This window comes from Somniosus microcephalus, chromosome 17 (assembly GCF_052327205.1).
Source record: "Somniosus microcephalus isolate GS21.2 chromosome 17, FLI_Smic_1.0, whole genome shotgun sequence".
NCBI lineage: Eukaryota > Metazoa > Chordata > Chondrichthyes > Squaliformes > Somniosidae > Somniosus > Somniosus microcephalus.
The window spans coordinates 72473624-72499341 of NC_141003.1; the positions used below are offsets into that span (position 1 = coordinate 72473624).

Genomic DNA, 25718 nt, shown 5'->3' on the forward strand with positions numbered 1-25718 from the left:
AAGGGACAAGATAGCAGGAAATAATATAAAACTTGTGTAAACAACTTCATCGAAGTAGGTACCCAAACTATTATCTATTCCAAACAAATTTTGTGGAACTTGAGAACCAACTGTTTCTAACTTAAAAGTGTTCATTTCCTATCTTTTACAAATGACCGCCTGCTGATATGGGTGCTTTATATACGATAAACTTCTCTCAACCCCTCTACTGTCTCTAAATTGTCAAACTGCTTGTCCGACATGCAATACTACATGAGCAGAAATTTCTTCCAACTAAATATTGGGAAGACCGAAGTCATTGTCTTCGGTCCCCGCCACAAACTCTGTTCCCTAGCCACTGACTCCATCCCTCTCCCCAGCATCTGTCTGAGGCTGAAACAGACTCTTCACAACCTTAGTGTCATATTTGACCCTGAAATGAGCGTCCAACCCAATATCCACGGCATAACTAAGACTGCCTATTTACACCTCTGTAACATCGCCCGTCTCCACCCCTGCCTCAGCTTATCTACTGCTAAAACCCTCATCCATGCCTTTGTTACCTCTAGACTTGATCATTCCAATGCACTCCTGGCTGACCTCCCACGTTCTACTCTACGTAACTTGAGGTCATCCAAAACTTGGCTGCCCATGTCCTAACTCGCACCAAGTCCGTTCACCCATCTCCCCTGTGCTCGCTGACATTCATTGGCTCCCGGTTAAGCAACGCCGCGATTTAAAAATTCTCATCCTTGTTTTCAAATCCCTCCATGGGCCTCGCCCCTCCCCATCTCTGTAATCTCCTCCAGCCCCACAAACTCCACCCCCCCCACCCCCCAGGTATCTGCGCTCCTCTAATTCTGGACTTTTGAGCATCCCCAATTTTAGTCGCTCAACCATTGATGGCCTCTCTGCCTCTCTAGTTCTCTTTCCTCCTTCAAGACGCTCCTTAAACCTCTTTGACTAAGCTTTTGGTCATCAGCCCTAATTTCTCCTCATGTGGCTCGGCGTCAAATTTTGCTTTATAACACTCCTGCGAAGTGCCTTGTGACATTTTACTCCGTTAAAGGCGCTATATAAATAGCAGTTGTTGTTGTAGAACTAACAACAGAAAATACTGGAAATACTCAGCAGGCCAGGCAGCATCCGTGGAGAGAGAAACAGAGTTAACGTTTCAGGTCTGGGACCCTTCATCAGAACTGGAAAAAGCTGGCAATGTAACAGATATTAAGCAGGTTATGCTTACTCCCTGCTAATATTTCAAGCACTATCTGTGTTCCCACCTTGCATTGCTGATGCCAAGCTGACTAAGCACTGGGAGCAAAGCTCAATTCAAAACACTTCTGAATTCTAGGCTATTATATTTATACACAAAAAAGAGTCTTCACTGTCTAACTGTAGGCTTAATTTAGCGTTGCTGTTTTGAATTCTTCCCAACTGAAGCAGACACAATGGGCTATTACACTCTTCTGGACAGCAGCCCCATGTCATTTATTATCTGGACAAAAATTTGTTTATTTAAAAACAGCACACTAAGAAACACTGCGCAAGTCTCCGAGCTTCAAAAGGTTATGAAACAGTTATGACTTGTCAGCAAGATATTGCATCAATGTGGGCAAGAGAAAGTAATTTGTGCAAATATCCTGCATTGAGAATACAAAATAATGATACTTGGGAAGGAGTTACAGGCCATTCAAGTCATTCCAATGACACTGCAACTGCAACAGCAGTTAAAGCCTTGATCTCTCTCCAAGGTACCCATTACTTTGCAACATATGCATTTGCTGCAATTTCATCCATATTTGTTTCAAAGCACTGTCCAGTGTTACTGCGGAATGGAGAAATGGTTATTTTGCCAAAGGGTGTCAATGATTTCAACAAATAAGATAGATTGCACCATTGTACAAATGAACACAACAAGATGTTCTTTGGTACGATAGCAAAATGTTCCTTGGGTTTGTTAAGCAACTTGGTTTACTCACAATATAGTAGGTCAGTCATTTAATAATGTCAGGAGCAGCAGTTTCTTTCAAAAAGTGAAAGCCAGCAACCTGGTACTGAAGCTCAAACAGTTCACTGTTAAGATCCCCAGACACAAAGCCAAGCAGTTAAACACAGAAGAGGGGTCTAGAAGAGGTATAAATGGGAATGGCAGAATCATCAACAGCTGCCATGTGAAAAAATAAGAGCAGAGGTTATGGTCTGAAATTGTTGAACTCCGTGTTGAGTCCAGAAGACTGTAAAGTGCCTAATCGACAGATGAGGTGCTGTTCCTCGAGCTCACGTTGAGCTTCGGGGAACAAAGAAATGGCAGACCAATTAAATTCATATTTTGGTTCTGTCTTCACAAAGGAGGACACAAATAACCTCCCAGAGATGTCAGGGAACATAGGGTCAGATGAAAAGGAGGAACTGATAGAAATCAGTATTTGTCGGGAAATGGTGTTAGGGAAATTGATGGGATTGAAGGCCGATAAATCCCCAGGGCCTGATAATCTACATCCTAGGGTACTTAAGGAAGTGGCCCTAGAAATAGTAGATGCATTGCTGGTCATCTTCCAACATTCGATGGAATCTGGAACAGTACCCATGGATTGGAGGGTAGCTAATGTTACCCCACTATTCAAAAAAGGTGGTAGAGAGAAAACGGGGAATTACAGACCGGTAAGCCTGACATTGGTAGTGGGGAAAATGCTGGAGTCCATTATAAAAGATGTAATAGCAGAGCACTTGGAAAACAGTGACAGGATCGGACAAAGTGAACATGGATTTACAAAAGGTAAATCGTGCTTGACTAATCTACTGGAATTTTTTGAGGATGTAACTGGTATAATAGATAAGGGAGAACCAGTGGATGTGGTGTATTTGGACTTTCAGAAGGCTTTCGATAAGGTCCCGCATAAGAGATTAGCGTGTAAAGTTAAGGCACATGGGATTGGAGGCAAGGTATTGACTTGGATAGAGAACTGGTTGGCAGACAGAAAGCAAAGAGTTGGAATAAACATCTCTTTTTCCGAGTGGCAGGCAGTGACTAGTGGGGTACCGCAGGGATCGGTCCTTGGACCCCAGCTATTCACAGTATATATTAATGATCTAGACAAGGGAACTAGATGTAATATCTCCAAATTTGCAGATGACACAAAGCTGGGTGGGCGTGTGTGCTGTGAGGAGGATGCCGAGAAACTCCAGGATGATTTGGACAGGTTGGGTGATTGGGCAAAAGCATGGCAGATGCAATATAATGTGGATAAATGTGAGACTATCCACTTTGGTGTCAAAAACAGGAAGGCAGATTATGATCTGAATGGCAATAGATTGGGAGAAGGAGAAGTGCAACGAGACCTGGGCGTCCTTGTGCAGCAGCCGCTGAAGGTAAGCATGCAGGTGCAGCAGGCGGTTAAGAAGGCAAACGGTATGTTGGCCTTCGTAGCGAGAGGGTTTGAGTACAGGAACAAGGATGTCTTGCTGCAGTTGTACAGGGCCTTGGTGAGACCACATCTCGAGTATTGTGTGCAGTTTTGGTCACCTTAGCTGAGGAAGGAGTTCAGCGAAGGTTCACCAGGCTGATACCTGGGATGGCAGGAATGACATATATGAGGAGAGATTGGGACGATTGGGCTTGTACTCGCTGGAGTTTAGAAGAATGAGAAGGGATCTCATTGAAACTTAAATTCCGACAGGACTGGACAGACTACATGCAGAAAGGATGTTCCCGATGGTCGGGGAGTCCAGAACCAGGGGTCACAGTCTAAGGATAAGGGGTAAGCCATTTAGGACAGAGATGAGGAGGAATTTCTTCACCCAGAGAGTGGTGAACCTGTGGAATTCTCTACCACAGAAGGCAGTAGAAGCCAATTCATTAAATATATTCAAGAAGGAGTTGGATATATTTCTTAAGGCTAAAGGGATCCAGGGGTATGGGGAGAAAGCAGGGACCGGGTACTGAATTTGGATGATCAGCCATGATCGCATTGAATGGTGGAGCAGGCTCGAGGGGCCGAATGGCCTACTCCTACTCCTATCTTCTATGTTTCTATGTTAGAACAGTGCAAGAGGCCGAAGACACAGAAGTCAGATTAGGAGTGGAGCTGAGAATTAAAGTGATAAAGTAAAGTATGGGAGAACAGCTCGGATTAAGGCAATAAGAATTCAAAACAAAGGATTCCATCAACAGGTTCCTAGCTTCTATAATAACAGAAAATGCTGGAAACACTCAGCAGGTCAGGAAGCATCCGTGGAGAGAAAAACAGAGTTAACGTTTCAGGTCGCCGACCCTTCGGCAGAACTTCTGTCGAAGCAGATTTTTTTTTTTGTGGCTGTCTCACCAAAAAATGAGTTTCAATTGCATTCACAGTTTCCTGGGTCTGTAACAAGACAGATTTTTCAATCTCTCATGAGTGGCACACACAAACAGATTATTTAAAATGGCTACCATATGATTTTAATTTTCCACTGCATGCATAGCTGGCAAGACAGAGCACACTGAGGAAATTATTTCTGAAAAGGATGCACTGTTCCGTTGTTCGTGAAATTGCTTTTCAGCTCTGTGCTGTCTTCCCATTTACTTCACCACAGCAATCACAGTATCTAATTGAAGAGGGTTGGCACAGATCATTCCCCCTCTAACTGTATGAACTGATAAGTAATGATCAAAAGGTCTGGAAAAGCAGCGCAGAAAAAGTTCTGTAATTCCCCCTCCCTTCAAGGAAGCACCAAAATGCCACTCAAGGCCTCGGACAGTTCAGTTCGCATCTGGAACTCACTGGGTGGAGTATTACAGCTGCAAACCGATATCCCCCTCAATGCACCACACCCAAATTAAGATCATTCTTGAAGTTAGTGACAGTAGCTAACGGAGGAAAATAAATCTAATACGGAACAGATAAGTTTTGGTGAGACATGCACAACTAACAAACAGAACCAAATTCATTTCCGTAACCCCTCCTTAGAACCATAAAATTATTATAGAACAAGTTGTATTGATGAAAAAAAATGTTTTTAAATGACAGACATGCAAACTGTCACTGAGCTAGCCAAAACAGGCAAGGCTCATGTGACTTGGAGAGTCAAGCTCTGCTGTGTGGAACACTTCATGGCATCAACAATTAAAACAATGAAACATACTTTTACTCCTTACTGAGTAGCTGGATGATTTAAACAAGCCATGGTTGCAAAAGCTAATCTGAATTTAGGGATCAAATTCACCTGAGCATGTCATTGTGTAAAACACTCACATACAGAAGAACATTATTCAATTTTCAAAACAAAATTATTTCCATGTTTTTGTTCAGTAATCAATAAGGTATTCAGTGATTAAATATCACAGCATTACTTCTAACACTATTCAGCCATAATTCTCAAATTACTGCCTGCTCTGCAGGCTCTGGAACACTGTATAAAGTATCGTCATTAGATAGCACAAGGTCGTATTGTATATAATGCTACCAAAACACTTGGCAAGTGCACAGCTTTTCTGGGGAACGTGAAAAGAAAATAATTCTAAGCTGTCCCTCCAAAAGGAAGTATTAGATCACCGAGTACCATTAAAGGCTCATCAAAACACCACTGCTGGCAGGTATACAGATATTGAGATCAAACACACTTCTTGTATTTCTATATAACAGAGTGGTTGAAAAGCTATAACAAAACCATGCACTAGTGACACAGGACGAAGGGTAGCTACACAGCCTCCAGCTTCAGCCATCTATCAGCAATGGAACCTCATTCAGGAAACTACCATTCTGAGAGGTAAAGGTCTTCTTTTTCCTTTCAAACAAACCCACGTGTTCAGTCGATTAGGGCTCGACTCTTGAATTTATTACAAAAAGCTCACCATTTGTTATGTACTCGAAGCTGGGGAGCAGTCAATTTGAAACTGCAGATATGGGTTTCTGTTTGCCTATTTATTCAGAGCGAAGAAATCAATGGGCCATAATTTGCAGTGGCAGGGCATGTAACGGCGTCTGCCGTCAGTTAGACTTGCTCTTGCACATTTAGGATTCTAAAATTGTGTTGCAAGTTGCTGAAAGTGCAAGGATGACGCTGCAGTGAGGGAAACCAGCCATCTGGGATCGAAGTGAACAGGACAAGCAACTGGGTATCTCCTGACCCAATCAGATTCCAGTTCATTAGTCTAGTCCAGTTCATCAGTCTAAGGATACGATTCTCGCTATGGGATTAATGATTGAGGTTTGCAAGAGGTACGATTCTCGCTGTGGGATTAATGATTGAGGTTTGCAAGAGGTACGATTCTCGCTGTGGGATTAATGATTGAGGTTTGCGAGAGGTACCAGGTTCAAATCCCAGACGAGCCCTTGTTTCTACAAATACAATTTTAAAGGGGGTGCAAGAACAGAGAACTGGGGGTGCTTGTGCACAAATCTTTGAAGGTGGCAGGGCACGTTAACAAAGCAGTTAATAAAGCATATGGGATCCTGGGCTTTATAAATAGAGGCAGAGAGTACAAAAGCCAGGAAGTTATACTAAACCTATATAAAACACTAGTTCAGCCCCAGCTGTACCGCACTTTCGGAAGGATGTGAAGGCTTTGGAGAGGGTACACAAGAAATTTACGAGAATGGTTCCAGGTATGAGGGATTACAGTTACTGTACATAGATTAGAAGCTGGGGTTTTTCTCCTTAGAGCAGAGAAGGCTAAGAGAAGATTTGATATAGGTGTTTAAAATCATGAAGGGTTTAAATAGAACAAATAAAGAGAAACTGTTTCCAATGGCTGAAGGGTCAATAACTAGATGACACAGACTGAAGGTGATTGGCAAAGGAACCAGCAGCGACATGAGGAAAAACCTTTCTACAGAACAAGTGGTTAGGATTTGGAATGCACTGCCTTATCGAGTGGTAGATACAGATTCAAAAGTAGCCTTCAAAAGAGAATTGGATAAATGCTTGAAGGAGAAAAAATTGCAGGGATATGGGGAAACAGCCGGCTCAGACTCGATGGGCCGACTGACCTCCTTCTGTGCTGTACTATTCCATGATTCTATGAAGGATTGTGAAATTAACAGCGCAAGGACCGAGAAGGAAGTGTAAACTAGAATGGGTCAATTCAATGTCAAATTAGGTACAGAAAGAAAAAAAGGGAAAGAAAGATTAGATTGAGAGAGAGAAAAAAGGGGACAGAAAGTAAAAAATGTTGTTTAAAATTTGACATTTTCGAAATTTCTAACAACCATTTAAACCTGAAGGAATAAGACTCCACATTTGTAATAGTTAATTTTCAGTGCCAGAGAAATTGACTGGCAGTATTTAACACTTATCACGTCGTTAAAAGGATACTTAGACTGAAATGGACAAGACTTAACTTTACGTGTTGAGTTTATTTCATATCTACCGCGTAAATACAGCAACTTCACGCCATTCAGTGCATTTCAATGATGAAGCAGTCAGTGAGATGCTGTTTTTGCAAAGCTGACGGCGGAGTGGCACATCTCAGGCAGCAACCTTTGGATTTCCACGTTAAACCTTCCATCTTCCCTCACCTGAAGTTGCTGTAGCATTTGCGTATAAATAACGGTGATGCTATTAGCCTCACTGTTATTTTGACAGCAAATTATGGGCCACCTTTCTGGTGTGCTTGGTTCATTGAGGTGGGAGAAACATTAAGTAAAGCGAATTTTCTGCATTTTCCCCCCTCACTTTGTATCACTAACCATTACCTGGCACACTCAAGTCAGATAGAAACAATGCAGATGTTGATCACTTCAATCTCAAGAAAAAGAGAGAATGAGAAAGAGAAACAGACTTGCATTTATGTATTGCTCTATCAATTTCTGAAAAAATTCTGAAAGCGCTCCACAATAAGTTACTGTGACTGATACATAGGCAAATGCAGCAACCATTTTGCAAATGAGATTTCACAAAGAGCAATAAAATGAATGACCAGTTAATATGCTTTTTGGTAACATTGGTTGAATGTGAACAGTTGGTCAGGTCAGCCTGCCCTATTAATCCGTATCAATTAACTTTCTTAATGATAGACTGCACAAGTAAAAATGCTATCAGTAAGATGTTGGTCCCAGACAACTGGAGTTAGAAAAATTAGTAGTGAATTGGTCATGTTTTAGCAGCTCCACATAAATAAGGAAAGGGGGATCATTTTTGGTCTGTTTGGCTCAGTTGGTAGCAAGTCACCTCCAGATTCAACAACTCGAATGCCCTCCTTGCGGACTCCATTTTGACATCCTCTATTAATTCCAGTTTTCTCAAAACTCTGCTACACATATGCTGTCCTGCTCACCCATCACTCCTGTCCTTGTCGACTTACACTGGCTCCTTTTTCACTCCCAACACCACAAATGTGAAATCTTCATCCTTGTTTTTAAACCCCTCAAAGGCCTTGCTGCACCCAATTTCCCCAGCCTTGAGAATGGCCCAAGATTTCGCAGATAGGCATGAAGGAAATGTCAGATAGTGCAAACATTCCATTGCACCGATTTTAATCTTTTGTGCATCGTCCTCGGTCCACAATTAAGAACCTAAGTTAAATGAGCAGGAGTAAGCCTTGCGGCCCCTCAAGCCTGCTCCACCATTCAATAAGTTCCCACCTTATCCCCACATCGCCGAAAAATCTCTCTCAGCCTTGAATATATCCAACAAAGTGGCAAACAGAGAAATCAAGGGTTTAAATCAAACATGGCCACAGTAAATAATAATTCTAAAAGATCGAATAGCGTTAAAAAAACAAGCCTGAAGGTTTTGTGTCTTAATGCGAGGAGCATTCGTAATAAGGTGGATGAATTAGCTGCGCAAATAAGAGGTAAACGAATAGGATATGATTGGGATTACGGAAACATGGCTCCAGGGTGGCCAAGGCTGGGAACTCAATATTCAGGAAAGATAGGCAAAAAGGAAAAGGAGGTAGGGTAGCATTGCTGGTTAAAGAGAGGATTAAGTAAGGAAGGATATTAGCTCTGATGATGTGGAATCTGTATGGGTAGAACTGAGAAATACCAAGGGGCAGAAAACGTTAGTGGGAGTGGTATATAGACCTCCAAACAGTAATGCTGAGGGCGGGGATGGCATTAAAAGGGAAATTAGAGAAGCGTGCAGTAAGGGCACAGAAGTTATCATGGGTGACTTTAATCTACATATAGACTGGGCTAACCAAATTAGTAACAATACTGTGGAGGAGGAATTCCTGGAGTGTATATGGGATGGTTTCCTGGACCAATTTGTCGAGGAACCAACTAGAGATCAAGCCATCTCAGACTGGGTATTATGTAATGAGAAAGGATTAATTAGCAATCTTGTTGTGCGAGGCCCCTTGGGTCGGAGCGATCATAATATGATAGAATTCTTCATTAAGATGGAGAGTGAAGTAGTTGACTCAGAGACTAGGGTCCTGAATTTAAATAAAGGAAACTATGATGATATGAGGCGCGAGTTGGGTAGGATTGATTGGGGAATGTCACTCAAAGGGTTGACGGTGGATAGGCAATGGCAAACATTCAAAGATCACATGGATGAACTACAGAATTTATTCATCCCAGTTTGGCATAAAAATAAAACAAAAAAGGTGACTCAACCATGGTTAACAAGGGAAATTAGAAATAGCATAAGATCCAAGGAGAGGACATATAAATTGGCCAGAAAAAGCAGTAAACCTGAGGATTGGGAGCAGTTGAGGATTCAACAAAGGAGGACAAAGGGATTAATTAAGAGGGGGGAAATAGAGTATGAGAGCAAGCTTGCAGGGAACATAAAAACTGACTGTAAAAGCTTCTATAGATATGTGAAGAGAAAAAGATTGGTGAAGTCAAGCGTAGGTCCCTTGCAGTCAGAATCAGGGGAATTTATAATGGGGAAGAAAGAAATGGCAGACCAATTAAATACATATTTTGGTTCTGTCTTCACAAAGGAGGACACAAATAACCTCCCAGAGATGTCGGGGAACATAGGGTCTAATGAAAGGGTGGAACTGATAGAAATCAGTATTTGTTGGGAAATGGCGTTAGAGAAATTGACGGCATTGAAGGCTGATAAATCCCCAGGGCCATAATCTACATCCTAGGGTAGTTAAGGAAGTGGCCCGAGAAATAGTAGATGCATTGCTGGTCATCTTCCAAAATTCGATAGATTCTGGAACAGTACCCATGGATTGTCGGTAGCTAATGTTACCCCACTGTTCAAAAAAGGTGGTAGAGAGAAAACGGGGAATTACAGACCAGGAAGCCTGACATCGGTAGTGGGGAAATGCTAAAGTCCATTATAAAAGATGTAATAGCAGAGCACTTGGAAAACCGTGACAGGATCGGACAAAGTCAACATGGATTTACAAAAGGTAAATCGTGCTTGACTAATCTACTAGAATTTTTTTTGAGGATGTAACTGGTAAAATAGATAATGGAAAACGAGTGGATGTGGTGTATTTGGACTTGCAAAAGGCTTTCGATAAGGTCCCGCGTAAGAGATTAGCGTGTAAAGTTAAGGCACATGGGATTGGGGGCAAGGTATTGACTTGGATAGAGAACTGGTTGGCAGGCAGAAAGCAAAGAGTTGGAATAAACGGGTCTTTTTCCAGAGTGGCAGGCAGTGACTAGTGGGGGACCACAGGGATTGGTCCTTGGACCCCAGCTATTCACAATATATATTAATGATCTGGACGAAGGAACTAGATGTAATACCTCCAAGTTTGCAGCCGACACAAAGCTGGGTGGGCGTGTGTGCTGTGAGGAGGATGCCGAGAAACTCCAGGATGATTTGGACAAGTTGGGTGATTGGGCAGAAACATGGCAGATGCACTATAACGTGGATAAATGTGAGTTTATCCACTTTGGTGTCAAAAACAAGGCGGCAGATTATTATCTGAACGGCAATAGATTGGGAGAAGGGGAAGTGCAACGAGACCTGGGTGTCCTTGTGCACCAGTCGCTGAAGCTAAGCATGCAGGTGCAGCAGACGGTTAAGGCGGCAAATGGTATGTTGGCCTTCGTAGCGAGAGGGTTTGAGTACAGGAACAAGGATGTCTGCTGCAGTTGTACAGGGCCTTGGTGAGACCACATCTTGAGTATTGTGTGCAGTTTTAGTCGCCTTATCTGATGAAGGATGTTCTTGCCATAGAAGGAGTGCAGCGAAGAATCACCAGGCTGATACCTGGGATGGCATGAATTACCTATGAGGAGAGATTGGGTCGATTGGGCTTGTACTCGCTGGAGTTTAGATGAGAGGGGATCTCATTGAAACTTAGAGAATTCCAACAGGACTAGACAGGCTAGATGCAGGAAGGATGTTCCCGATGGTCGGGGATTCCAGAACCAGGGGTCACAGTCTAAGGATAAGGGGTAAGTCATTTTGGACAGAAATGAGGAGGAATTTCTTCACCCAGAGAGTGGTGAACCTGTGGAATTCTCTACCACAGAAGGCAGTAGAGGCCAATTCATTAAATATATTCAAGAAGGAGTTGGATATATTTCTTAAGGCTAAAAGGGATCAAGGGATATGGGGAGAAAGCAGGGACAGGGTACTGAATTTGGATGATCAGCCATGATCGCATTGAATGGCGGAGCAGGCTTGAGGGGCCGAATGGCCTACTCCTGCTCCTATCTTCTATGTTTCTATGTAACAACTGAGCATTCACAGCCCTCGGGGGTAAAGAAGTCCAAAGATTCACAACCATCTGAGTGAAGAAATTTCTCCTCATCTCAGTCCTAAATGGTTGATCCTTTCTCCTGAGACTATGACCCCTAGTTCTAGACTCGCCAGCCAGGGGAAGCAGCCTCTCAGCATCTACCCTATCAAGCGGTCGGTAAGAATTTTATACATTTCAATGAGATTCCCAGCCAATCATCTCACTACCTCCATTAAAAAGTCTCTCAAAACCCACTCCTTGACTAAGCTCTTGATCACACCTTTCCTGGCTTAGGATACATTTTCTTTACGCCTATCTGCGAAGTCTTGGACCATTCTCAATGTTAAAGACACTTCATCAATGCAAGTTATTATGAAGTCCAGTGCATACTAAATTTTTTCCGGTCATCTGGCCGAGAATGTGTGTGCATGTAGAAAAGAAGAATAGGCACATATTCACTAGGCCACTGACTCGCCAGGATTTTCAATGCTTTTTACGATTGGATAATATTTATAAATAATTATTGTTCCCATTTCTCCCCCCGCCCTGCCCCCCACTTAATAACCAGCAAGTCTTTTGAGCAACTTCAAATTTCAGTGATGGGTTCAAACTAGAAAACTAAAGTCTAATGCTGTTCACCAGAAACAATCATCCTGCGAAAGGCACACATGGAAGTGAGCCTCAGCGGGACAGTCCCTCAATGCTGACTGTCCATCCTTCAGATGAAACTAGGGTCCCATGTGCTTGTTCTCATCAACATTAAAAGATTTCATGCCACTGTGGGAGGAAGATAAGGGAGTTCTCCCAGTGCACTCGGCAACATCCCTCCGCCATTCAAAATAAATCATGGCTGTTTGTGCAGAATTGATGACACAAAATTTGTGCCATGTTTTGCCACGCAACAATTACTGCGCTCCAAAAATAATTCATTGCATAAGGCATCTTTAAGATGTTTTGACATGATAAATGCAAGTACTATCTCAGAACAGATTTAAGACACTTGCATGTTCTCAGCTCTTTGAAGTAGTAAAGCTTCAATTGGCTTTTTGCTAGGATTAAATGGTTCAGTCTGCCATCATTTTATAGAGCATTAACATACAGTATGTGGGGTGAATGCATTTTTAAATACATGTTCAGGAATCCGTTTCATTTGGTCACTGGGAGTTGGAGCCTCACAAAATGAAAAACCAATCCAAAATAACTGACTTAAATGGTCTTTTCAGCCAGAACCTGAAGTAGCAATTGTAGTAGACTTCACACTGCTTAGCAGTTCAATTTGATGCCTATAGTTCGTTTTTATAAAATTGTTCAAATATCCAATCTCTACTCCAGCTAAGTGCTTTGATTTGCACCATTCACATTCTTCATTGCCCTTGAAATCCTGACAATACAGACACTACGAACTCCAACATTCCTATTCATGTGGCATTACTTAACAATAAACAACAGAAAGCCGAAGTTTGTTTGCAGCTTCTTAGTATTTTGAGACGAGTGATGTCCAGGTTGTTAGATCCGTGTGTTAATGGAGACACGGAATGCAGGAGTTGATTTAACAAGTGTTTACTGAACAAAGTCTGGAGGTGAACTAACTACACAAGACGCTATACAGGCTTATATACCCGAGTGGTCACTACTGGTACTACAGTATACAGGGACATCAAAAACATAGTTCCTCTTAAAAGGGACATAAACTACAATTCCTCCCCTTTTAGATAAATAGTACATAACATTTTAAGTAATCATTAAATAACATTTTTACAAAAACAATAATATACACATTTGCTTAAGTTAATCAATTACAAATTCAGTCTCTCTGGAGGCTTCCTGACTCGGTCCGGATAACGCCTCGGTGGTGTTGTAGGTTCTTTTGGCAAGGTTGATTCGGCTTCAATGCCAGTGTCGGGTTCATCTGGTTCCAGTATCACCGGATCGGAGGTAGATACTATGGGTATCTCTGCTTCATCACTAGGCGTATAGAGTTGTGATGTAGGTTGTCCTTTTTCGGATGACTATGATCTGGTCAGCATGGCGCCTTATTATGCTTTCTCCAATGTCCACGGTATACATCAGCGGTCCTAGTCGTGTGCAAATAGTTCCAGGCTGCCATTTCTCGGTACGGTAGTCCCGGGCCAAAACTGGTTGACCTATCTGGAAGGTTCTAGTTGGCCTTTCATTCATGCCTTGAAATTGCTGGTTCTCTACGTCCCTTCTGACGTTTGGCTTGACCAAATCCAGCCGGCATCTTAGGCTTCTATTGAAAAACATCATGGCGGGGGTTTGGTTTGTAACCAGATGTGTTGCATTCCTGTACGCAAACAAGAAGTTATCTACCTTATGTTGTAGATTTATGTCTTCATTACCCATGGCCTTTATGGCCTTCTTGAAGGTCTGGACAAACCTTTCAGCCAATCCATTGGTGGCGGGATGGTATGGGGCGGACGTGTAGTGCTTAACCCCATTGTTTTTTTAAGAACTTCCTGAATTCTTCGGATACAAATTGCGGTCCATTATCAGAACAGATCTGTTCAGGCAGCCCATTCCTGGCGAATATGGTCCTTAATACGGTGATGGTTTTTTCCGTGGTGGTGGAGGACATCTTTATTACCTCCGGCCACTTGGAGTGTGCATCCACCGCGATTAAGAACATTGAGTCCATAAATGGACCAGCAAAGTCGATATGTACCCTTTGCCATGGAGATGAGGGCCACTCCCATGGATGTAGAGGGGCTTGGGGTGGAGCGTTTTGGACCTTCTGGCATCCTAGGCAGCTCTTGGTCATTTCTTCAATGTCTCCATCGATACCTGGCCACCATACAAACGCCCTGGCTAGGTTCTTCATTTTCATTCCACCCAGATGCCCCTCGTGAAGCTCCTTTAGAACTTTATCCTGGAGTTTGGGTGGTATCACCACTCTGGATCCACACATCAAAGTTCCTCGGCACACTGACAGCTGTTCTCTTCTTTGCGAGAATGCTGGCAACAGTGGTTCGCCATGTGCTGGCCATCCCTTCACCGTTAAATCGTAGACTCGAGAGAGAGTCGGGTCATTTCGCGTTTCCTTTTCAATGGTAGAATTTGTCACCGGTAGACATTCCACTATGGTCGAGTGGAACATCTCCACTGGGTCCACTGTAGGCGCCTCTTCCACCGTTGGCAACGGTAGGCGCGATAACCCGTCAGCATTCCCATGCTGTTTTGTTCCTTTGTAGTCTGTCATATTGGTGTGCCCCTAGGGAAAGGGACCACCTCTGTAGCCTTTGCGCGGTCATAATGGGAACGCCCTTTTTAGGGTTGAATATGGAGACGAGGGGTTGATGGTCAGTCAACAAGGTAAATTTTTGTCCGTGTAGGTAATGGTTGAATTTCTTCACCCCCCACACCAGGCTGAGTGCCTCCCTGTCGATCTGGGCATAGTTACGCTCAGCTGAGTTCAATGAGCGTGACGCAAAAGCTATCGGCCGCTCAGAGCCATCAGGGAATTTATGCGATAATACCGCTCCCACGCCGGAAGGGGATGCATCGCACGCCAGTCTGATTGGCAGTGATGGGTTGTAATGAGCCAACACTTCCCTGGACGTGATCAAGCCTTTGCATTTATGGAAGGCACGTTTACAGTCTTTGCTCCATTTCCAAACTACTCCCGTTTGTAGCAGTGCGTTAAGAGGGTGCAGAACCGTCGACAAGTTTGGTAAAAATTTATGATAGTAATTTACTAATCCCAGGAACGACCTTAATTGCGAGACATTTTCAGGCGCTGGGGCCTTTACGACCGCATCAATTTTTTCAGGTGACTTATGCAACCCTTCTTCGTTAATGACATGGCCACAATATGATATTTGTTTCTGGAAAAATTCGCACTTGGGGCGATTTGCTCGTAGGCCCCGTTCTCTCAGCCCCGTGAGCACCTGCTCCAAATTGGCAAGGTGCTCGTTGTCATTTTCTCCTGTTACAAGGATGTCGTCTAGGTAGCATTGAGTCCCCGGAATCCCTTGCAGGACTTGCTCCATAGCTCTTTGCCAGATAGCTGGAGCTGATGCTATTCCAAAAACCAGTCGATTGTACTGGTACAGGCCTTTGTGTGTGTTTATCGTGAGATACTTTTTAGAGGCCTCCTCAACCTCCATCTGTAGATATGCCTGTGCTAAGTCAATTTTGGTGAAACGTTTCCCTCCGGATAGTGAGGCGAAAATATCTTCTATCCTCGGAAGAGGATAATGTACCGTGTGAAGAACCGGGTTTACAGTCACCTTGAAGTCCCCACAGATGCGAACTTTTCTCTGTTTTTCAGATTTATCATTGTTCAACGTTTTCTTCATGACCGGGACGATGGGTGTTGCCCACTCGCTCCAATCTACCTTGGATAACACGCCTGTTTTTTCCAAATTCTCCAGCTCTGCCTCGACGGCTGGACAAATTGCGTATGGCACCGGCCTTGCCTTAAAAAACTTGGGAATTGCCGCATCTTCCACTTTTATTGAGGCGGTGGCGCCTTTCAGGGTTCCTAGTTCCTGCTTAAACACTTCTTTGGCGTTAGCCAAGATTTCTTTTAATCGTCCAGGTAGGACGTCATCATCGTTTTTTTTCTTACTGGTCACCGTCAGTGCCTGAATCGAGTGCCAGTCTAAACCTATCTTTCTGATCCATTCACGTCCCAACAACGGTGGACCACCATCTTGCAGAACGTATAAATACAACTTCTGAATTTCCTTGCCGTTGTATACAACAGGCACCCTTATTTTCCTTCTGGGGTATACTTTCTGCCCCGTATATGTCTTCAAGATAATGGATGTGTCTTTCAAAGGTATATGCGTAAATAGCCGCTCGTCATCCCGTCGATTTATGACGGTCAGAGCTGATCCTGTATCTAGCTCCATTTTGACTGGGGACCCCGCTATCGTGAGGGTAACCCAAACGGTCTGGTAATCTTCTTTGGCAATTACATTATGTAATTTGAGACAGCTTAGTCTCTTGTTTCCGGAGTCGCTATCGCTCTTCTGGTCTTCGGAGCTACTGTCCGTCATCATTTGTACCTTTCTGTACTTTTCCTCATTGACCTTTTTACTGTCAGCGGATTTCTTTCCAGATCTGCATACACGTGCAATGTGTCCCATCTTTCCGCATTGCCTGCATGCTTTGTCCTTGAACCAGCAGTCCTTCTGGTCATGGGTGGATCTGCCGCAGCGATAACATCTCTCGAAACCCCGTGTCATTTCATGGGTGCCGAAGTCCTGTGGCTTTTGCTGTATCTCTGCAGCTCCTCTTGGTGCTGCTTCGTATGATACAGCCACACTGAAAGCCTTGTCCAGTGTCAAATCTTTCTCAGAAAGTAGTCTTGAGAATACCAAGGTCAAGGAAATAGAAACAAGAAACTGTGAAGGCAGCAAGAAGTAAAATAAAAAGGCTAAACTGATCTTTGGCTGCTAATATGGCTGGCGCCCACAATGTTACACCTTGCTGTTAGAAACAATGTAAGGCAGAGTGCAGAAGTTATACAGACAATAGGCGATCAGAAAACACATTACCGTGATTGCAAACGCATTACCATAATGTTTAGGTGATCAGGAACCCATTACCAGGATATTTACTGAACTGTAACCCATTCAGTAAAATGTGACTTCTTAATTTCAAACTGCCAGGCCAGGAAATCAAATTAACTGTATACGTGCACAGCTCGGGATTGGTGCAGACTGTACGATGTGTTAATGTCTTCTCAAATGCAAGTATAATAATGTAACACACTGTAGGACAAACTGCTTGCTCTGTTGGATTCGCAGACTCTTGCAGGAGTCGGTGTCGATATATCAGAGTAAGACTCCGCGGATAATAAATCGTTTGAATTCTCCAGTTGTTCGACTCAGTGTTGACTGAGCCAGACTGAGGGTAAAAGAATCCGTTCTAACAGTGATGCGCTATCAATTACTCATAAAAGACTGAGAGTTAGAAGAGTAACTAAAGGCTTTTATTAACAACAGAATGGAGGTCTGCCTCGAGTGGTCGACCGGTCCAGGATACAAAGGGCTGGGGAGCAGTCACCTTTATACTAGGACCTGTGGGAGGAGTCAGCCGAGGCATGTCCAGGCATGTACACAGTGGAATACAAACAGGACAAACAGGAATACAAACAGTGGTTTACCACAAACAGTCTTTTCTGTGTTCCTTCGCTTAGGAGACCGCAGACGAATTTGTCTCCTAGAGAATCTGCCAGTCCTGCCCCGAATTGGCAGTGCTTTGACAGCTTTCGTAATTCGGTGAGGTAATCAGCATTACTTTCATTCTTGTGCTGATTCCTCCTGAAGAATTTGAATCGTTCCGCTATCAGCAGCGGTGTTGGGTTTAAGTGCTCCTGTAAGGTATCAACAATCTCCTTAAAATTCTTGTCCATCGGTTTGGCTGGAGTGATCAAGTTTCGTAACAGCCCGTATGTCCTTGCGCCCATCAGATTTAGACGTACCAATGCCTTTTTATCATCCGCTACTTTATTCGCCTTGCAATATACCTCCACTCTTTCCACATATGTGGTCCAATCTTCTATATCACTATCGAAAGCAGTAATATTGCCAGTCTTCGGCATCTTGAAAATCTAAAATGGCACTTCCCGCGCTTTTCTTTCTTCCCCGCCGAGTTAAGATGGCGCCTCCCGCGCTTTCCCGCTGCTGCCAACTCTGTTCCCGTTGCGACCTGCAGCTTTTCGCGGTATTTCTACTTTTTTTTTATATATCGCTTCAATAGTTTCTCCGTTACTTGGAGAACCGTTCCCGTCGTGGAGCGGACCCTCTGGGACTTTCCCCTCCCTCTGCTCAGTCTGAACGCCGACCTGCTCTGCAGCACCGGCCGCGCCCCGAGTGCTCCACCCTCTCTCTCTCTCTCTTTGCCTCTGCTTCTCGACTCGCTGCCCGGCCCCGTTGCAGAGCCACCCGATCGAGCTCTAGCCCGCCGCAGCCCAGGAAGGATCAGTGCACTACCTGCCACCAGCCCGTTTAGCTGGTGAAACCACAGTTTTTTGTTGTTTTTTTTCTCTTGCTTCTGGTTTCGACCTTCGTCTGAGGAATCGATCTCCTTGAGGTGCTGCCGAATTGCAGGTAAGTTCGTTTCTAACTCGTCGCCACTGTTAGATCCGTGTGTTAATGGAGACACGGAATGCAGGAGTTGATTTAACAAGTGTTTACTGAACAAAGTCTGGAGGTGAACTAACTACACAAGTCGCTATACAGGCTTATATACCCGAGTGGTCACTACTGGCACTACAGTATACAGGGGCTTCAAAAACATAATTCCTCTTAAAAGGTACATACACTACACAGGTGACAAAGGACAAAAGGTCATGAGGGAAAAAAAAATCTGGCTCCTGCAATTGTGAATGAGCTTTGTCAGTAAAACTCATTGGCCCGGAATTTGCAGTCAGTGGCGAAGCAATGGCGTTTGCTGCTGGCCCCGAAGAACGCTTCACACAAGGATCTCATGATCCCTGCGCCGAGAACATCGGGTTTTCCGACATTCAATTCAAATCAACGAAGTGCAGTGGGGATCGCCTTGTGTGAGCTGCTGTTACATCAACAAGCTGTCTGAGCAGCCAATCAAAACAGAGAATTCTCAGACAGCGAACAAGGAAGTGAGTAAGTTCTTAAAATTTTAACTTTTTAAAAATGTTAGAGAGAGCAAAATAAAAGATTGGGGCTCTCACATGGAGAAAAGGCAAACCTGAAATAAAGTTGAACAAAATTTTTTTTAAACTTTAAAAAAGTCAAAATTTAAATTTTTATTAAATTGGACAAATTTCACATTGCACAAAATTAAAATTAGTTTCCAGGCCCTCAATATTTGTTTAGCAGCAATAACGCTGTCAAAACACCACCGAATCCCTTTGGGTCTGACTTTTATTCGGGAATTTAGCAGCGTATTTACTGCGGAAGAGCCAAAGTTTACTTCAGTTTCCCCGATTTGGGTGATTACACAGATTTCCAGCTCTGTGCAGTGGGGAGTGGGGCACACAGCGCAGCCTGTGTCGGAACTGTGAATGACAGACCGCAACTTCAGGATTTTTGCACGCGCCTGCACCAAATCCCCAAGTTGCTGTCAGTTTCCAAGGTGGAATGACAGCGCACACTGCCAGTTTGCCATCAATCCCAACCGCAAATTCCGGGCCAATATGTTGCCATCTTCAGGTGCACATGTGCTGGTGTAGGATGTATCCGAGCCCAGGTTCAATAAAAATGGGAGTTTTTGCAATGAGTGTCAATTTTATTTTAAATAAGCAATATCTCGAAAAACAATTCAATGGAGACATTAAGATTTCAATTGGTTTTCTACAACCAAAATGAACACTAATGCTTTACAACGTTCACCAAAACTGTAACAGAAACAATGCCAGGTTACAGAAATCCAGTACAGGTAGACTATCCCTTATCCGCAATTCCAAAATTCGAAAACCTCAAGTTTTTTTGTGGAGCGTAACTAGAGTATTTATGGTCTATACTTATCCCACTATTTAATTTACCAAATTATTACTGTGCAAATAAACTGTAATACTATTTATAGTCTTTATTTATCCCACTCAGTGTGAATATTCATAAGGTTCGCTGCAGAAATATTAATGTGTTTGCTTACGGGGTGCTGCCCAGACCCCCGCTAGGGTGTTACATACTGATTCTGAATACCATTCTGAAATCCGAAAAATTCCGAATTCCGAAAAATATCTGGTCCCAAAGGTTTCGGATAAGGGATAGTGCACCTGTATTCATAAGTGGCAGGGCAAAAAGTGGTCAAGATGTTGTAATACCAATTTTCTTCCACTAGATATCGCAAGCCCTATTTGCACAGTATTTGTCAAAAAAAACACATATAAAGTAATGTTACCTGCGTAAAGTGCCCTTTCCTTCAAAAAAAATGTTTGCACCAACCTCTGCCCTTACACAAGCTATCGTCAGCTTCACAACTTAGTTCTCTTCCATGGATTTGCTCGTCGTCATCTCTACCTGGAGTCACCTTGATGATGTAAGGTTATTGGTAGCTCCACTTACTGTCATGAAAGTTGGTGATTTGTAATTCAGCAAAACCAAAGCCAAGGATAATTAGTACAGATTGGGTACTGCCGTCTACTGAGCCAATGCCCTTTTCCTGGCTCAGACTTCTCTGGTTAGGCCTGAAGTATTTCTTTCTGTTTAAGGAAATATAGATGGTCCAGGGCGCGCACACAACCAATGTCAAAACAGCTGAAGGTGCAACGGGAGATATAAACTAACAGGTCGCTTCGAGACTGAAAATGAGCCACTGAAATGGACAACCTCCAACAGAAGACAGAATGATTGCTTTCATCTTGGTCAGATTAAAAGGTGGCTCATGGCACGCACTCACTTTGCAATGAGCACTCCCTGCTGGTCGAGCCGATTCCTCTCCCTGGCACCGCGACCCCGTGCCATCCTTCCAACACCTTATCAGAGCTGCGTGGCCCTTCAAACACGTGCCTGAACGTGTTCACGCAAACACATACAATCCCACAATGCAGCTGTTACAGAACATGCCAGTGGGCGGTTTGGATGAGTCATGCTCGGAGCGTCTCACCATGTGCACGGGTGCTCGTGCTCTCACTCACCCGAGCCAGCTGGCTGACAGGTTCAAAAGTGTCGAGCACCAAGTGGCAAATAGCGGGCCATCTGTTGCTGCGGAGTACCCAGAATTGGTGTGAGAAGCCGGCACACCCATCTCACTGATATCTAAGTAAATACCTGTTTTCTTAAAAGCATTATCAAAACTCTCTTGACGTGCAGCACTTTCATATTACGAGTATTATAGAGTATTGTAATTTAGGGGGTCCCGGATTACGAATCCATTTGAAAAGAAGTTTGAGAACCAGAAATAGCTGACTGAGAAAAACAACAGTGTGGAGTTGAAGGACCAAATGACACAATGTTACAGCAAAGAGACCCATGATAGCAAGCTGTGGGAGTAGACAGTGACGAGCAGAAGGGAGACTGTCAACATTAAAAAGCATCTGCATAGATCAGATTGATGGATTTAAAACAACTTATATTTATATAGTGCATTTATCATAGTAAAAGATCCCAAGGCATGTAACAAGAGCGATATCAATAAAAAATGTTTTGACACAGAGCCACAGAAAGAGATATCAGGACAGATGACCGAAGAGGTAGATTTTAAGGAGCATCTCAAAGGAGAGGTGGAGAGGTTTATGGAGGGAATTCCACAGCTTCGGGCCAAGGCAGCTGAATGTATGGTCGCTAATAGTGAAGTGATTAAAATCGGGGATGCACAAGAGGCCAGAATTGGTAGAGTGCACAGATCTTGAAAAGTTGTAGGTCTGGAAGAGGCTGCAGGGATAGGGAGCAGCGAGGCCATGGAACATTTGAAAATGAGGATAAGGATTTGAAAACTGAGGCAGGAGCCAGCACTGGGGTGATAGGCAAATGAGATTTGGAGCGAGTTAAGATACGGGCAGCAGACTTGAGGATGAGCACAACTTTAAGTAGGGTGGAAGATGGGAGGCGGACCAGGAAAGCATTGGAATAGTTAGGTCAAGAGGCAAGAAAGGCGTGGATGAGGATTTCAGTAGCACATGAGCTGAGGCAGGGTTGGAGTCGAGCGATGTTAGAGGTGGAAGTCGGTAGTCTTGGTGATGGAGCGGATATGTGGTCGGAAACACATCTCGGGGTCAAACACAACGCCAAGGTTGCAAACAGTCTTGCTCAGCTCAAGACGGTTACCAAGGGTAGAAATGGTGGTTAGGGAATGGAGTTTGCGGTGAGGACCAAAGACAATGGCTTCAGTCTTCTCAATATTTAGGAGGAGGACATTTCTGCTCATCCACTATTGGCTGTCAGATAAGCTATGTGACAAATCAGAGACAGAGGAGGGGTTCAAAGAGGTAGGCATGAGATAGAGCTGAATGCCGTCAGCATACACATGGAACCTGATGTGTTTTCAGATGATATCACCGAGGGGTAGCATGTAGATGAGAAACATAAGGGGGCCAAGGATAGATCCTTGGGGGAGTCCAGAGGCAACAGTGTGGGAGCGGGAAGGAAAGCCAATGCAGGTGATCCTCTGGCTACGATTAGATAGATAAGAATGGAACCAAGCTAGCGTACTTCCACCCAGTTGGATTGCAGGAGAGACTATGAATGAGGATGGTGTGCTCAACTGTGTCAAAGGCTGCACAGAGGTCGAGAAGGATGAGGAGGCATCGTTTATCATGTTTACAGTCACAAAAAGTGTAATTTGTGACTTTGACAAGGGCCGCTTCAGTACTGTGGCTGGGCCGAAAAACAGATTGGACAGATTCAAAAATGGAATTGTGGGAAAGATGGGCACGAATTTGAGAAGCGACAACATGTTCAAAGACTTGAGAGGAAAAGGAAATTAAAAAAAACATTGCACATTAGCACAGGAAACATCAGAATGAAGAAAGATTGAAGTACACATGCAAAACACATCTGATTCAGGTCGCAAACATATACTTAATAGAAAGTCTTACTTGATGAAGATGGAGAAGGATTTGGGTAGGAATACTAGCCATACACCGAACATAGCCAGTCAATGTGAAGCTGTTTACGGGCTAATTAAGTGCTGGAACACATCTCAAGGATGCTCAATTATAAACTGAAACAAGCTATGCAAACGGTCACATTTCAGGATCTTTCGATCATTTTTCCTACAAAATGTTATGTTTTAAATCACAGTGTATTCATGCTGATGGAATGCATTCTGGACAGTCTTCTAGAACAAAAGGTCATGGAACCAACGAGGGAACAGGCTTGTATTGTGTAATGAGACAGGGTTAATAAGCAATCTCATAGTAAAGGATCCTCTGGGGCAGAGTGATCATAATATAATAGAATTTCACATTAATTTTGAGTGTGACTTGCCGAAGTCCAAAATTAGAGTCTTAAACTTAAATAAAGCAAATTACATAGGTACGAGGGGCGAGTTGGCTAACGCAGATTGGAAAAATAGATTAAAAGTTATGGCGGTAGATAAGCAGTGGCTAGCTGACATGAATCAGTCATTCATGAAAGAAAAACTTATGAAATAATACTGAGCGGCCTGCAGTGGCGCTGTCCAGGAAGAGCATAAATACTCGGGCACAGGCCCAGCTTGCGCAGGACATTCTTAACGAACTAGTGAAGGACACAACTAGACCTCCATGTTGTAAAACAGTTGATTAAAGCTTTGTTTAACGCTTAGACCAAGTGCCGAGTAGTTTTCTTACGTCACTAGCATTTAAAGAAATATTTCATAATTCGCAACAAAAATACATTCCATTAACAAAAACTCCACGGGAAAAGTGATCCAACTGTGGCTAACTAAAGAAGTTAAGGATAACATTAGATTGAAAGAAGAAGTTTATAATGTTGCAAAGAATAATAGTAAACCTGAGGATTGGGAGAATTTCAGGAACCAGCAAAGGTTGACCAAAAAATTGATAAAAACAGAAAAAAGAGAGAGAAAACTAGCAAGAAATATAAAAGCAGATTGTAAGAGCTCTACAAGTATATAAAAAGGAAGAGAGTAGCAAAAGTAAACATTGGTCCCTTAGTGGCTGAGACAGGAGAAATTATTTTGGGGAATAAGGAAATGGCAGAAACGTTAAACAAATATTTTTTTTTAATCAGTCTTCACAGTAGAAGACACAAAAAGCATACCAAAAATGGTGGGGAACCAAGGGTCTAATGAGGGTGAGGAACTTAACATAATTAATATAAGTAGAGAAAAAGAAACTAATGGGACTAAAGGCCGACAAATCCCCTGGACCCAACGGCCTACATTTTAGGATTCTTAAAGAGGTGGCTGAAGAGTTAGTGGATGCATTGGTTTTGATCTTACAAAATTCCCTACATTCTAGGATGGTCCCAGTGGATTGGAAAGTCGCAAATGTAACACCGCTATTCAAGAAAGGAGGGAGAAGAAACAGGCAATTATAGGCCAGTTACAGCAAGCAATAAGGAAGGCAAATGGCATGTTGGCCTTTATTGCAAGGGGGTAGGAGTATAAGAGTAAGGAAGTCTTGCTACAGTTGTACAGGGCCTTGGTGAGACCACACCTGGAGTACTGTGCATGTTGAGTCTGTGTTTACAAATGCAGTTATACTGAATAACAGGACACAGACTACAGAAGTAAGTAAACAGATCTTTAGTGATTGAGGGTCAGGGCGGAACTGAGGTACACTTCGCTCCGCAGGGTTTATATACCGGTGTGGTCACCACCGGTACGACAATGTACAGGAGCCGTTAAAAACTAGTCCATCACCTTAAGGTATCCCCTTAAGGTAGTACAGGTTACATACACTACAGTGCACAGTTTTGGTCTCCTTATCTAAGGAAGGATATACTTGCCTTGGAGGTGGTGCAACAAAGGTTCACTAGATTGATTCCTGGGATGAGAGGGCTGTCCTATGATGAGAGATTGTGTAGAATGGGCCTGTACTCTCTGGAGTTTAGAAGAATGAGAGGTGATCTCATTGAAACATACAAGATTCTGAAGGGGATTGACAGGGTAGATGCCGAGAGGTTGTTTCCCCTGGCTGGAGTGTCTAGAACTATGGGGCATAGTCTCAGGATAAGGGGTCGGCCATTTAAGACTGAGATGAGGTGGAATTTCTTCACTCTGAGGGTTGTGAATCTTTGGAATTCTCTGTCCCAGAGGACTGTGAATGCTGAGTCTTTGAGTATATTCAAGGCTGAAATAGATAGATTTTTGAACTCTCGGGGGATCAAGAGATATGGAGATCAGGCGGGAAAGTGGAGTTGAGGTCGATGATCAGCCATGATCTTATTGAATGGCGGAGTAGGCTCGAGGGGCAATCTGGCCTACTCCTGCTCTTATTTCTTATGTTCTTATTAAATAAAATAGGGTCTGAGACAATCGGTAAAGATGCAAATGAACTAGATTGAAGTATATGCACTAAATATAGGCAGTGTGAGTCAACTTTCACAAAAAGAAATATATTCAGACCACTTACAGGATCAACTGACACCATTGCACCCCAGAAGGTATCTACAGCAGACTCCAACATGTAACAATACGGATGATGGGATCACACTTCCATGCAGTTTTGACCACCCTGCCTGCAAAATTATAAAAGTACTGCAAATGGCTCAGATATACACGACAAGGATGATTCCTTGAGCCTCTCGTGTGA

General features: G+C 43.3%; 1 protein-coding gene across 1 annotated transcript in view; it reads right to left on the bottom strand.

Moving 5' to 3' along the window:
• exoc4 (exocyst complex component 4) overlaps positions 1–25718 on the bottom strand; it is a 565674-nt gene that overhangs the window by 493910 nt on the left and 46046 nt on the right. The gene's annotated exons all lie outside the window — the stretch shown is intronic.